Below are 16687 nucleotides of genomic sequence, written 5' to 3'. Positions count from 1 at the left end.
GCGCCCCCGGAGGCGCGCTCCCGCTTCCGAGTGGTCACGGACCCCCCCGTGCGTGTGACCGGTGGACCCGATGTCTGCCGGTCACTCGGCGATCGTCGGGGGAGAGGGAGAAAGTCAGGCGGCTAATGTATACAAGCAGCCTGTCATTCTCTCCGGTGTATGAATGATGATCATACGGTTCTACTATGTAGAACCGTTGATCACTGTTCATACATCTGAAGCCACAGCCAATCACAGTTAGAATCACGCCCCTAGGGACACACATAGCCCCTCCCTCTCAAAAAAAAGTTAACCCCTTCACTGCCAATGTAATTTTACAGTAACAGTGCATGTATATAGCACTGATTACTGTAGAAATGTCACTGGTAACCCCAAAAGTGTCAAAAATGTCAGTCAAGGGTCCGATCTGTCTGCCGCAATGTCGCAGTACCGCAAAAAAAAAGCAGATCGCCGCCATTACTCGTTAAAAAAAAACAACAAAAATCTTTCCCTTTGTTAGTAAATGCGATAACTTTTGCGCAAACCAATCAAAATACGCTTTTTGCGATTTTTTTTTTTACCAAACATATGTAGCATAAAACAAATTGGCAGAAAATGTTAAAAAATTTTGATTTTTACATTTTTTTTTGGGAATTTCATATAAAAAAATGTGAAAAATATTGTTATTTTTGCAAAATTGACGCTCTTTTTTTGTTTATAGCACATGATCAAAAAATCGCACAGGTGATCAAATACCACCAAAAGAAAAAAAGGACGTCAAATTTGTTTGGGTACAGCGTCGCACGACTGCGCAATTGTCCGTTAAAGTCACGCAGTGCTGAATCGCAATATACCCCCTGGTCTTTTAGCAGCCAAATCCTCCGGGGGCTTAAGTGGTTAAGGGAATTAGGTGGAGGGGGCGTTGTTCCAGGACTGCCCAGTGCTCTTCCTTCTCACATAATCTATTCACAGGTGACTTTTAGCCCACGTTCACCCTGAGGGCGGGTTAAAATTCAGCTGAACTCGCACGATTTCAAACCCGCATGTTTTTGCGGGTTCGGGGGCCATTTGACAGACATCTGTGTGGGGGAATATTTTTGTGTTGGAAGGGGGAATCATTTGCTGACACATGATGCTCATACATTTTTTTTTGGGGGGGGGGGGGTGCAGTTTGGCATGTTCATCTTGGGCTCTAGATGACCTTGTCCCAGCACTGTTTGTTAGGTGCACACTCACTGTTGCTGCCCCCGGAGCACCAGCTGCATACATTTTTACATTTTGAAAAATAAGCCCATACACAGTGGCGTAGCGTGGGGGGTGCAGGGGGGGCGGGCCGCACCGGGCGCAACATCTGGGGGGGCGCATCCGCAGTGTCACTCTGTCTGTCTGACTATGACATACACAGTTCACACACTGTCTGTGGCTGCCTCCATCTTTAGGCTGGGAGATGTCCAGCGTGGCCGCCCTATGCCTGAAAATGGCGGGTCGGGGCGGGGAGGGGCTGGACTGTGCCTCACCTGTCATTGGTGTAGGGTGGAGTGGCATTGCAAACCAAGCCCTGCGTATGCCGCCTCTCCTCACTGCTCAGTCAGTTTAGCAGTGAGTGAGTCAGCAGCCTGGCGCTGTCACAGAGTGGGTTTTTTTTTTAATCACCTGATTAGAGCCAGAGGCTCTAATAGGCTTCAAAAAAGGGTGGACCGGGGCGCAGAGCAGTGCGCCCCGAGCCCACCCATTGTGTGACGATAGCGAATGAAAATTCGCTATTGTCACATGGATCCTCCTCCTGGCCAATAAGGAAGCGGGTCCGAGACCCGTTCCTGATTGGCCCAAAAGGAGGAGGCGGGAGGACTCGAGATAACGCGGGGAACTGAGGAGAAGCCGCCGCTGCAGGTAAGTCTCTTTGCATTGAAGGGGGCACGCTGGTCTGTCAGCATTGAAAGGGGGCATGCTGGTCACTCTGCATTGAAAGGGGGCACACTGGTCTCTCTGCATTGAATGGGGGCACACTGGTCATTCTGCATTGAAAGGAGGCACGCTGGTCTCTCTGCATTGAAAGGGGGCACGCTGGTCTCTCTGCCTTGAAAAGGGGCACGCTGGTCTCTCTGCATTGAAAAGGGGCACGCTGGTCTCACTGCATTGAAAGGGGGCACACTGGTCATTCTGCATTGAAAGGGGGCACGCTGGTCACTCTGCATTAAAAGGGGGCACGCTGGTCATTCTGCATTGAATGGGGGCATGCTGGTCTCTCTGCATTGAATGGGGGCACGCTGGTCATTCTGCATTGAATGGGGGCACGCTGGTCTTTCTGCATTAAATGGGGGCACGCTGGTCATTCTGCATTGAAAGGGGGCACGCTGGTATCTCTGCATTGAAAGGGGGCATGCTGGTCATTCTGCATTGAAAGGGGGCACGCTGGTCATTCTGCATTGAAAGGGGGCGCGCTGGTCTCTCTGCATTGAATGGGGGCAAGCTGGTCTCTCTGCATTGAAAGGGGGCACGCTGGTCATTCTGCATTGAAAGGGGGCACGCTGGTCATTCTGCATTGAAAGGGGGCACGCTGGTCTCTCTGCATTGAAAGGGGGCACGCTGGTCATTCTGCATTGAAAGGGGGCACGCTGGTCATTCTGCAGTGAAAGGGGGCATGCTAGTCTCTCTGCATTGAAAGGGGGCACGCTGCTCATTCTGCATTGAAAGGGGACTCGCTGGTCTCTCTGCATTAAAAGGGGGCACGCTGGTCATTCAAACTTGTATTTAGATGCATTTTACTTTAATTACATCAGTATTTTTATAACAAACAATACATGTGTTTAGGGGGTAAGGGTTTCTTTAACTAATCTAGTGGAAGAGACTCGAGTGCTAAAATCCCGCGGGTTAGGGGGCGCAAATTACTTGCCTTGCCCCGGGTGCTGACAACCCACGCTACACCACTGCCCATACATGTGCATATCTTAACATGAGGGCATACTAGCTCATTATGCCTTTGTCCTGCAGGTTTTGTTCTTTTGTTTTTTCGGTGAGGATACAACCGCTTTAACCAATAAACATTTCTAAAAAGGAGAGATATGAATGTTTGTACTAGGCGTTCCTCAATGCCCACCCCAGAGGAACAGAGTTTGGAATTACGACCTTGCTGTTGGAGCATCCAGAACAATTGGATTGTTAGTGTGTTATAGCTCATTTAGAGAGTAGTCTTTATCAACCAGGGTTTTATGAAACCCTGGCATTCCTTCGGAGGTTTCTAAGGGTTTCTTGATCAGTAAGCAGATTAATTGCCCATCTGATTGTGTCTACTTACTGTAATTCCATTGCTGACATCACTCAGCAGAGATAGCAACATGGAAGCCTCTACTCTCGCCGCCTAATTTAGTACCACTGAGCCCAATGATCTTTTTAGCTATCTGTTAAGAAGGAGAGCATTCCTCCTATTAACCACCAATGTGTGGGGCATTCTTTCCACTGACTTGTAATGTAACCAGGCACACCTCCCTCTGACCACCAAGTACCTAAATAAAGTAAATTGCAACGGGGTCCTTCTGTCACTGTCCAATCTTCTGTCAATGTAGGAAGCCCTTTATCACTGACCACCAACGTAAGCGGGCGTCTCTCCTGATGATCACACTAATATACTAAGATAAAATATTTTTACTTTCGTTCTCCAATGGCTGAAAGTTATTTCAAGGGTTGCTCTGGGAATAAAAGGTTTGCACCCACTGCTGTCTCAGCCAATGAGGAGGAAGAATCCCAGGATTTCGTGGCTCTCGTGCAACATCGCTGGATTCAGATGGGGCTCAGGTAAGTATTAGGAGGGGCTGCTGCACACAGAAGGTTTTTATCTTAATGCATTCTACCTTCTACCTTTATAACCACTTTAGGGTAAAAAACCGTGAGGCTTTAGAATCATTTTAGCAAATGGACCAGAAATCACGCATGCTGCATTTTTAGCAGAACAGCCCATACAGCTAAGAGTTGCTGCTCTTTGCGCTGGGACACATGCCTGTTAGCATGGTGCATTGAGGTGTAAAAGCTTAGCAAAAGCCTTTCTGAGGTTCTAGACCCTATCCAAAGGTATTATAAAAAAATAAAAATACAATCCATTGGAGGAATTATCCTCTGCTTACATAGAAACAGCACATGGAGGGCAATGGCAACCAATAGAATTGGCTCCACAGCACTTAAGCAAACCAAACAAAGCGGGACCAATCATACTCACGCAGACACCTAATTGGATAATTTATTAGATAATCCACCCATAATCACAGCAATGGATGCAAAGCCATAAATCCCACAATGCATTTCACAGCAACAGTGATCTTAGTCATGCTCCTCCTGGGCGGGAGATTGGGAGGGGCTCAGGAAGTCACACCCATTGTGCAGTTGAAGAGCGTTAGATGCTGTTTTTTATTTTGAGCATTCATAAAAAATCCAGACACACACACACACACACACACCACACACACACCCACACACACCCCACACACACCACACACCCACACACACCATACACACACACACACCCCACACACACCACACACACACCCACACACACCCACACACACCATACACACACCCACACACACACCACACACCCACACACACCCCACACACACCACACACACACCACACACCCACACACACCCACACACACCATACACACACACACACCCCACACACACCACACACCCACACACACCCACACACACCACACACACACACCACACACACCCACACACACCCCACACACACCACACACACACCACACACACACCCACACACCATACACACACACACACCATACACCCACACACACCATACACACACACCCCACACACACCACACACACACACACACCACACACACCACACACACACACCCCAGACACACCACACACACACACACACACCCCACACACACCCCATACACACACACAAACCACACACACCACACACACACACCACACACACCCCATGCACACACACACACACACACACACACACACCCCCCACACACCACATACACACACACCACACACACACCCACACACACACACCCATACACACACACACACACACACCCCCCCCCCACACACACACACACCCCACCCCACACCACACACACACATCCAATACACACACACCCCACACACACACACCACACACACACCACACCCCCCCCCCCCCACACACACACACACACAAGATGATGGGAACATTAATAAAAATCTTCACAGAATGGAAACCACGGATTCCCATGGATAGCACCTTGCACCTTTTTTTCTGCTGTCATCTTTTTACCTTTATTTATAATGCACATTTGCATTTTTTTTTTCCAAATTCAGAGTACATAATTAGCACCGTGCCATATTTATCTTTAGCCCGCCCACCTTTCAGCCTTATTGAGTAACAGCACTTGACTCCAGGGCACAGCCTGATGACATCACCACCTTAAGTGATCAATCATGTCCTCTCATTGCTGTATCTAATAGGTCTAATGGCCAAGTCTGGACTAAGATGGAAGAATGGGGGCTATCGATAGCACTCTGGTCCTGGCTACAGTTCCTAGCAGGTTTCCCTTTGCATGGAGAGTACACGTTTGCGATTTTCTACACCCACGACCTGAAAATATACTGCTGGTTCATTCAGTAATATGTTTCCATGGTAGTAATGGCGCAGTGCTTCTGTACACCACTGTGGCCTATGTCAGTTACATAAATAGATGACTAATAACCAGTGACTACCATCAGAAGGCCATGCATTGTGGTCGAGGTGTCACTGAGTCAGATTGTGATTAGTTAGGATTAGAGTCGGATACTTTTTTCTGAGTAATCTTTTATCATGGACAGTCTGTCTATACTAGTAGAGTATCCTTATCACAGGAGTCTCCTGACTGTTCACAAACTGGTGTCCCCACCCCTCCCACGCCAGGTTTGAGCAGATCACCAAATTTACAGTAAAATCCCTGAAGAAGTGAGGCAAATTAAGACCCCTTGAAACGCGTTGGAAGTTTTGAACCAGTTTTTTATTTTGCAAATGAAAAAATAAAACTTAATGTCTTCTCTTCAGTCTTGCACAGCTGTGAAGGCTCCTTTCCTGGACTGAAATTGCTTACTCTGATTTCACTGCACACTGTGAGCTTCTCAGAATGTGCATTAGAAGCTGCAGCAAGTCAGATAGAGCCCCCCCTCATTTCCTGGCTGGAGGACATCTAGTCTTTTCCACCCCAGACTGACTGTCCCTGGCCCTGTCATTCATTGGATTTTGGTGCTTTCAATCATGGAAACTCAGCATCGCATGTGGGTGGTCTGCATGCAAACACAGCCTGCCAAGGAACCCTATTCCTCCAGATTGACACCCACCCATTAAGGAATTTCTACATTTGCATAACTCCTCCCACTGTTTGCATCAGGACTGAGGGCTCTTGAGAGTGGTACAGAGACAGGGTGCTGGGATGTTTTCAGGAAAATGTGTACAGCCCCCTGATGACCCCTCCCACCAGCTATGATCGGTCTGTATTGCATAGAAAAGCGCAGAGACCCAGTGATGACATCATTGGATCTAGAATAGGGCATGTCATGAAAATGGATAGATTTTAAATGTCACTACCATGTTGATGGGGTGTGTGTGTGTGTGTTGGGGGGGGGGGGGGTCAGAAAGATATAAGCAGATAGAACCTAAGCTTTAAATAGAAGAATACTAAACATAGGATGTCTAAATCAACAATGGAGAAGGTGGGGGGGGGGGGGCATGCTACTATGAAAAGGAATGTGATTCCCCACAATGAACCTGGCTATGCTCAGGCTAGCAGCTGCTAACAGGATCTTTCAGAATGGCAGCATGGCATGGTCCCTCCACAGGTAGGAAGAGTCATAGAATGAATCACATTCCAGCATCATCTCCATCCTTTGTTACCCCAAATCTGAATGCAACACTGAGGGGGGGAGGCCAGTGCCTTTCCCTGCCGGCTCGGCTCATTGTAAATCCATCTACAATGTATTTTATCACAGCCAGAGCTCAGAACAATCCAGCCTTTATTTTCCTCTGACAAGCCAAGCTCAGAGAAGATGAGAGTTAATGGCAAAAATAATTGTCGGCTCCAGACCTGTTTTCCTCTGCAAACCTCTCTCCCCCCGTGCAGAGAGGCAATCTGAGGATGGTGGGTTTGCAAAAAATGGGGAAAAAAAAAAAAAAAAAGCAAAATCAAACACAATATAAATTAAAAAAAAAAAAGCATTCCTTCCAAAGCACAGCGAGGGAAGCATTGCAAAATAAAGTCCACTTACACAGCCAGAGACACCAGAGGCAATGACAGTATAAACTGCCAAATAGTGACCCAATCCAATCAGAATACTCAGAGTTCATGGACATTGTCACAAAGTACAGTCCTGGGAACCTACAGAGGAACCTGGACAGAATCTATAGAACTGTCTCTCTGATAGTATAAATGTATAGTATGAATATATCTATAATGCCATACATTGACGTGTAAATTAATGTAAATGCCATAAATGGTATAAATCTATCTATAATGCCATAAATAGTATACATCTATCTATAGTGCCATATATAGTATATAAATGTATTACTAATGTCAAACATGGGATATAAATGTATCTATAATGCTAAACATGAGATATAAATGTATCCATAATGCCAAACCTGGGATATAAATGTATCAATAATGCTATACAAGGGATATAAATGTATCTATAGTGCCAAACATGGGATATAAGTGTATCTATAATGCTATACATGGGATATAAGTGTATCTATAATGGCATACATAATATATATATATATATATATATATATATATACATATATATATATATATATATATATATATATATATATATATATATATATATATATACATAATACGGTATGCAGTTTGTACACTATACAATACATAGTATACAAATGTACCTACAATCGTATAAATGTATCTATAATGCGATATATAGTATTTAAATGTATCTATAATGTCAATACATGCTATTTAAATGTATCTACAATGCAATACACAGTATACAAATGTCTATAATAGTATCAATGTATTTATAATGTCATATATAATCTCTAAATGCAACTACAATATGTATCTGTTTTAGTATAAGTTGATCTATAATGCCATACCTAGTATATTAATGTATCTATAATGCAACACATAGCATACAAATGTATCTAAAATAGTAAAAAAAAAGTGCAACTTCAGTACCATACATAGTATGACTATATCCATAATACCATAAATAGTATAGTATCATATATATATATAATGTCATACAGAGTATATAAATGTATCTATAATGTGATACATAGTGTACAAATATATCTATAATAGCATAAAATGCACCTATAATGCCCATGCATAGTATATAAACGTATCTATAATAGTATAAATGTATTGATAGTACCATACATAGCATACATAGTATAATAATGTACCTATAATAGTATATATGTATCTGTATTGCCCATACATAGTATAATAATGTACCTATAATAGTATATATGTATCTGTATTGCCCATACATAGTATAATAATGTACCTATGATATGTACATATGTATCTGTATTGCCCATACATATTATATGAATGTATTTGTAATACCACAAAACGTATATAAATGTACCTTTAATAGTATAAATGTATCTATTATGCCATATATAGTATATGAATTCAACTACAATACCAAAAATAGCATAAATATAATCATAATGCCATAAATAGTATAAATGTAACTATAAAGTCATGTATATATATATATATATATCTAATAATATAAACGTATCTGTAATGCCATAAGTAGTATATAAATGTATTCACAATAATATAAATGTATCTACAATGCTAAAACTACTATATGAATGTATCCATAATAGCATAGAGAGTATAAATGTATTGAATAGCCCATGAACTGAAGAGTGATTGATTCCAGGTGCACAGTTGTAGTGTGAATTCCCATTGCTGCGCTGTATTTTGGATCACATAGATGATGACAATGTACAAAATAAAGTTTTTTTCCCTTCTTATACATGTGAGTTTATTTAATTGCAAAGCTGTAAGGATGAACTGATCCCCAACCTTTGTATCTGGGGAGGAAGGGGGTTGCTCTATCCCCTAGACATCTCAGAGTCCCAGCTTGGAGAGGGAAGCCTGGTGCAGAAATAAATATAGGAAAGTTGGGTGTCACTCACCTGTAGGTGGATGATGCTGCTGGGAGATGGTCCCTCTCCTCTCTTCTCTTCTTCTCTCCTCTCTTCTCCTGTCTGTCCTCTCCAGCTGATGCTACTGCCAGTTATAAAGGGGCTCCTCACTCTTCTGCAGCCTATGAGAGCTCAGAGCCCCTCCCCAGCCCGGGTCACCAGCACAGATACCAGGGAGGGAATGGGAGTGAAGGGGGGCAAACTGTACAGACTATATGAACCTGCCCCTACATCAGATCCCCACACAGAGCACAGGGAACATTCTGCAGGGACAGTTCTATCACCATCATGCAATGAATAGGACCCCTTGATGGCACATACAGAATCTGCCAGTCTCAGCTTTACAGGGAGGATGGAGAACTCCCACAAGAGGTTCTGCAGCAGTTGTTTCTGAATCTCTCAGCTGTACCTGGCTTCTTACAAAAACCTCTACCTGCCCATGTGCTGTGGAAGCTCCATAATATAATATTACTGGATTTCTGTGGCTGCTGTCCATGGTGCTAAACTGTCATCGGGATTCAGGAAAGCTCAGCAAGAAAGAGACAGGTCCCCTTAGATTGTCAGCTCCTTTTCTGTACTCTGTGTATTTTACCCTTATTCCTCCCATTAACCCTTTCCTTCCTTAGTGCTGCCTGACAATCTGTAGGCAAGGATGTGAGTTGAAGCTCAATGATTTTCCAGCCCCCGGAGGAAGGAAAAACTCTCCAGCACTAGGGGGCGCCACACCCCAGATAGATTATTATTATTATTCACAGTTCTGGCTGCCAATGCCATTCATGAAATGCTTTGGCTGTGCCTTGGGACTCTAACATACTGTCAGTGCTGATATCAGTGCCAGCTACTGTTTCTTGCAGTGAGATAGAACCCACAAAAACAAAAAAAATGCTATTTTTAAAGAGGAATTTAACAAATACATTTTTCTGATCTAGGACCATTTTATTTCGGAAAAACAGCCCTTCAGCAGAGAGACATGAATGAATGTAATATCACAAGACTTGTGGTATCATAGTATTTTATAGGGGGGATTTTTGGTTTCTTTTGTTTCGCTGTACCATGACCCTAAGGCATGGGTGCTCAATGTGTGGCCCTCCAGCGGTTGCAGAGCTACAAGTCCCATTATACCTCTGCCTTTGGGAGTCCTGCTTGTAACTGTCAGCCTTGCAATGCCTCATGAGACCTGTAGTTCTCCAACAGCTGGAGGGCCACAGGTTGAGCACCCATGCCCTAAGGCAGCCTATCTCAACCTTTTCAACACAGAGGAACCCTTAAAAAAAATGTCAGGTCTCAGGGAACCCCTGCTAAAAATGACTATATTTACAACTCTTGATACATTTGTGTCAGTGTTAATTTTGGCAGCAAATTTCAATTTAGTTTTAGTCTTAGTCTTAGGACTAAAATGGCATTTTAGTTTTACTCCCATTTTAGTCTTCTGCAAGTGTTTTAGTTTTAGTCGTATTTAGTCGACTAAAACTTCAGTACATTTTAGTCGACTATAACTCATTTTAGTCATCTATAATTGAATGGGTGTAGTTCAATTGTAATTTGTAATGCATTATTTAAGCATTTCTCTACAATTTACAAACTCATTATATACTACTGCTGGTCCTGGAGTGAAAAATCTAATATGTTATTTTTTATGCTATTAAGCTTTGAGCAAGCAACCAGTGTTAATTTTGGCAGCAAATTTCGATTTAGTTTTAGTTATAGTCTTTTGACTAAAATGCCATTTTAGTTTTAGTTTTAGTCGTATTTTAGTCATCTGAATTGTTTTAGTTTTAGTCGTATTTTAGTCGACTAAAATTGTGTTAATTTAGTCGACGAAAACATTTTAGTCGGTTTTAGTCGACTAAATTAACACTGATTTGTGTGATGGTTAGTGGGATGAATGCTCCTAACATTTGTGGACATTGGGAGGAATTACCTTCTTTCAGATAGGTAAAAAGATCAATGGTGTCTGGGGGAACTTATCTGAGAGGCAGAAACTGCTTATTGCTCAAGGAACCCCTAGCAACCTCAGGAGGAACCTTAGGATTCCACGGAACCCTGGTTGAGAACCACTGCCCTAAGGCCTTACACACACTGGGTGTGGATGAGATTCTAACTTTTTGGTGCGTTTGGAAGGCAGAGGCACACCGTCCTACTCAGCTGCCTGGTAAACCCTATGAGAGGCTGAAAGCTGTTGTGGCTTGATGAGGCTGAATGGTACATTGAGTGGTATTAATGTTTAGAGCAGGGATGAACTCCTGAAATGCAAGCAGTCTGTGTACCAGGCATTTGTTCCTCTGAAAAGTTCCTCAACTCCTCTACAGGGGGTCTCACTACTTTCTAAACAAAGGGCCATTTTACTGTCATTCAGTCTTTGGGGGGCCAGACTGTGGCCAGTGGGAGTAGAAATGCCCCAGTGTCAGTGGCAGGAATAATGTCCCATTATTGGTTTTAGTGGGAGAAATAGTGCCCCACTGATGGGGTCAGTAAGAGGAATAGTGTCCTATCATTAGTTTCAGTGGAAGAAAAGGTGCCCCCATCAATAGTATCAGAGGGTAGAATAGTGCCCCATTATTGGTGTCAGTTGAAGGAATAGGTAGGCAAAGAGCCAAATTCAGCCCCTGGGCCACAGTTTGGAGATCACTGCTCTAGACTCATAAGCCCATCACCATACAATCCAAAACAGTATTTCTCCTGCGCTTAAAGTGATTGTAAAGTCTAGTTTAAAAAAAAATAAAATAAATAACAAACATGTTATATTTACCACCTACCTATGCAATTGGTTTTGCACAGAGTGGCCCAGATCCTCCTCTTCTTGTGTCCCTCATTGCCGCTCCTGGCCCCTCCCTCCTGATCAGTGCCCCCACAGCAAGAAGCTTGCTGTGGGGGGCACCTGAGCAGAGCTGCAGCTCCGTTTGTCTATTCAGACACGGAGTTACCAATCGACCCCGCCCCCTCTCTCGCCTGATTGGCTAACTGACTTTATGTGACAGCCACGGAAGCCAGCGGTGCCGCGGCAGTGTCTCAGCCAATCAGGAGGGAGAGTTCCTGGATGGCCCGGGGGACTCATGGATATCGTTGGATACAGATGGGGCTCAGGTAAGTATTAGGGGTGCTGGGGAGGCTGCTACACCCAGAAGGTATTTTTATCTTAATGCATAGAATGCATTAAGATAAAAAAACCTTCTGCCTTTACAACTCTTTTAAGTGGTGTGTGTAAAGATGGGTGGCATTTGCGATCCTTGATGTTACAACCTAGGTCTTTCTGCTCCCGCAGGACCATGGGTATCAAAGCATACTGCAAAACAACAACAAGAGAAGGGCGCACCGGCCTCGTGCATTACCACTATAAATGTTTATTAAAATAAAAGAACAGAATACATTATACTCACAAACACATGATGTACACACGCACATGAATAAATGTGGAACAAGAGACCTGGTGGCAGTGGCGGAACTACCAGGGTCACAGCAGTCGCACTTTCAACTGGGCCCTGGAATTTCCGCCACTGTGGGGGGCCCGATGTTCCTCTCCTGTTTTTCCCGCTCCGCTGTGAGGGGCCAGCCCACCCATTCCTCTCCTGCTCCACCGTGAGGGACCCGCCTGCCAGTTCTGGCTCTGTCCCACCCATGTACTCGTTCGTTTTACTGTTGGATGAGGAGGCGTCCGCCCGCTGGCCGCTGAGTGGAGGCTGAGCAGTGACTAACCCTTAACTATGCCATAGTAGGGAGGCGGACACTGAATGGCTAAAAGGGAGGCATCAGCTGAGCAGCTGACAACCAATGGAATGAAGGGGGAGGAGCTCTTCCTTCTGCGAGGAGACCCTATGACACAGAGGTATCCCTGGAGGCACGCAACTGACTGAGTAAGTGATTAACTACAAGTTGTCAATGCAACTGATCCCATCCTCCACCACCGCTACCTCCTATTGATCCTAACCACCCCCCCTCCCCACCACCACCACAGATCTCATCCCTTTTCCCCCCATCACCCCTGTCGCCGAGGTAATGGGATATGGAAAGGGTTGAGATCTGTGGTGGGGGTGGGGTGGGTAAGAGGTGGGTAAGAGGTGGGGGTGGGGTGGTAAGAGGCAGCGGTGGTGGTGGGGGAGGATGGCACCACCGCTGCCACAGATCCCACCCCCCTCACCACCACCGCTGCCACAGATCCTATCCCCCACCACCACCGCTACCACTGATCCCACCCCCCTTACCACCATTGACACGGATCCCACCCCCCTTCCACCACCACTACTGCACTTAGGTGGATGTAAGGGAGCACTCTGGAGGCATTAAAGGGACACTCTGGAGATTCTGTTTTATTACCTCCAGAGTGCCCACTTAAATCTTCCAGAGTGCTTTCTTACATCCTCTAAAATGCCCCCTGGTAATAGTAAGGTCAGTGGCAGAGCTACCAGGGTCTCAAAGGTCGCACTTGGGCCCTGGTGTTCCACCACTATGTGGGGGGCCTCAAGACAGCAGGAGGTGGCCCACTGCAGAACATGAGAAAGGGCCCTGGGATGGGTCAGGAGGCCCTTCATGGTTTCTTGCACCTGGGCCCTGAAGGTTGTAGTTACACCTCTGCCTGGTGGTGCCCATATAGGCTTGGCTAAGGGAATAGCCAGTAAAGCCATATCTTGCACTGATGAGGGTTAAGAAGCCTGAAACAGCTGTATGCAGGTAAGACCGGCTCTGTAAAATTTGTGTCTGGAGGAATGAACAGGCGGTGCACAGATGATGTCACAAATTCTATAAACCATTCACGTGCTCCAACACGGGGCTTAATTATGGAGGCTGCAACTGTGAATAGGCCCCCTTTGGATGGAGGGCATGCGCACCTGCCCCCTACCTGGAAGAAGCAAATCACGTACATGTACTTGATACGGTGCAGGGGGACCGCTCTGGCGAAGTAAATGTGCGGTAGGCGATCCCCAAGTGGTGAGTCATTAATTTCTGGTGAGCATTTTACTTATATGTTCATAAAATTGAAGAGTTTGTGAGTGATTGCTGCCTTGTAAGTAGTATTTATTTGTTCTAAAAATGTTAAGTGTGACTTACTACATTATGGAATTTACTTTTTCTTTTATACTTTACAGCGGTGGAGTTGATCAAGGAAAGGGAAGACGGATCCAGGGCTGGTGCTAGACTATTTTGTGCCCTTGGCAAGACCAGCTACTTGCAACCACCCGCCAAAAAAAAAAGAGCAAAACTTCAAAAATACTACCAAGATGAGACCGTTATATGAAAAAAGCATATGATTTGCAGTCCAACTACTGATAAATTTTAGCGTCAGCAGGCCATCTCTGTATCTTCAGCCTTATAAAAGAGTGCCTGCCCATACACAGCACGGCGCAAGCTCTGAAACGTTACACTCCGCCTCCAATGACATCATCCCACTGATGCTGCGGGCCATGCGTGCACTCCACAGCCATCCTGGAAGTGTCTGGTCAGCTTTCCTAAACACTCTGCTGCATGGCAGCGTACCCTGGTGGCTTCTCGGTGGGTAATGAGCCTATTATCTACCTTTTTATGTGAGTTGCCATTTGGTACCCTTTTTTTAATAAAATATGAATACAGTCCACACTTAGAGGAGCTTTTTCCCTTGTTCTTTATAAACCAAGCAGCTGTGACTGCACCCTAGGCGGCAGTGCATCCTAGGCGGGTGCCTAGTTCACCTAGTGGTAGCACCAGCCCTGGACGGATCATTCACTTACATAGCCGAATAGGGGAAGCTTCTTGTATACCTCCCACAGATAGAAACTACAGTACATTAAAAAGCTTTATATATAAAGGAGTCAATATGATCAGGTAAGCCTCCTTTACCCATGCAAAGGATATTACACACAGTGGTGAAAACGCAAATTAATTTGACAGACTTTAAAATCATAATTTTGAACACGTTGTTATAATTTAGATCCTCTGATGAAGTCAGGTGGGCGTGACGCTACGCGTCGGGATTGAGCGGCAGGCATACCGGAAGTTATGGCTATATGTTGAGTTATTTTGAGGGGACAGCAAATTTACACTGTTATACAAGCTGTACACTCACTACTTTACATTGTAGCAAAGTGTCATTTATTTAGTGTTATCACATGAAAAGATAGAATAAAATATTTACAAAAATGTGAGGGGTGTACTCACTTTTGTGAGATACTGTGTATATATATATATATATATATATATATATATATATATATATATATATATATATATATATAAACTGTACATAATTTTAGAGGAACATACTAATGAATGCCTAAATTGATATCAATTTACTTTCTTATTCTAAATTTTATATGTTGCCACCTAACAGCGCAGTACCATCACTGTAATAGACGTTATAATTTATATGTTGGATTTTACACACTTTGATCAATAAGAGTGGATGTTTTTCACTTTATTATTTAACTTTTTGGGAGCACGTTTATATTTAGAAAGATATATGGGTTTTTTTTTTTGTTATTTGTTCACATAAGTGCTGGTTTTTAAAGAGTTTTGGAAAGTTGTAAACACTAGGGCAAGGGAGTCCAACTTTTTGACCTTACTGGGCCACATTGGAAGAAGAGGAATTGTCTTGGGCTGCACATAAAATACTCTAACAATAAGGAAAGCTGTTATACCTTCTGCACCCCTCCTAGTTCTGCCCCAGCCAGTTGTTCCGGCTGTAAGGAAAAGTTCTCATCCCATTATAAAAAGGACAAAAAGAATTCTCATTTTCTGCCACCAATGTGATCTCTCTTAAAGTAAGCTCCCAGGATTGATTTCAGCTTTTGTAACATCGGTGTAAGTTGTTGCGATCAATGTTATGTAATTATCTAGTTAGCGAGGCCAAGAAAAGACTCAGCATCATCAAATCCAACCTTTCATAAAGTCTGAAAGAATTCAGAGAAGCAAAAGAAATTAAAACATTGCTAATCCCATGAGCAACATCAGGTAAGATCCTTCCATTAATGGCTAACACCATCCAAGGGGCTGCTAAGAGCTTTATTTATTGAATAAGAATAGGGCCTTTTGCACACTGAACATTTTTTCTACTGCTCCTAGGGGCCTCTGGCATTTTTTGTTTCTGCCTCTAAACGCCCATGCATGTTACTGAAAAAAGAAACCCACTGCCAAAGTGTCAAGGAGCAGTGGTTTTGGCAGAAAAAAAAACACTTAACACCTGTAAACATGTCCAAATGTGCCTAAGTGCTAGGTATGTTTAGCACTTGAGTGTTATTTCATTTCAGTGCCCAGGATAAATTATTATTCTGTTCAATACAATGAATAACACCCAAGCACTTGATGCACCTAAATTCGTTACACGTGATTACAGATATGAAGCTTTTTTCTGCCAAAACACCACTGCCAAGAGGAAAGGCGTCAAGGATAGATAGCAAACACCCAGTGTGCATGAGGTTTAATAATTCCAAAGTGTATGTGATGTTCAAAAACCTCTGTAAGGTTTCTATTACGTTTTGTATCCCCATTGGATTACTTGATGTATAATGCGGTTAGCTAAACCAGTGGTCCTCAACTCT

General features: G+C 43.9%; 1 protein-coding gene across 1 annotated transcript in view; it reads right to left on the bottom strand.

Annotated features, from left to right (window-relative positions):
* Positions 1 to 9266, bottom strand: part of LOC309565132 (thyrotropin-releasing hormone receptor-like) — a 74372-nt gene extending 65106 nt beyond the window's left edge. Inside the window, exon 1 of the mRNA XM_082269916.1 lies at positions 9174 to 9266. The gene's annotated coding sequence lies outside the window, so the exon portion shown is untranslated. The remainder of the gene's footprint in view (positions 1 to 9173) is intronic.
* Positions 9267 to 16687: the final 7421 nt, after the last annotated feature.

This window comes from Pelophylax lessonae (genome assembly GCF_965119305.1).
Source record: "Pelophylax lessonae genome assembly, chromosome: 10".
In the NCBI taxonomy this organism is placed as follows: domain Eukaryota; kingdom Metazoa; phylum Chordata; class Amphibia; order Anura; family Ranidae; genus Pelophylax; species Pelophylax lessonae.
The sequence above is the reverse complement of the archived record's forward strand: the minus strand, read 5'-3'. Positions and strand labels throughout refer to the sequence as shown.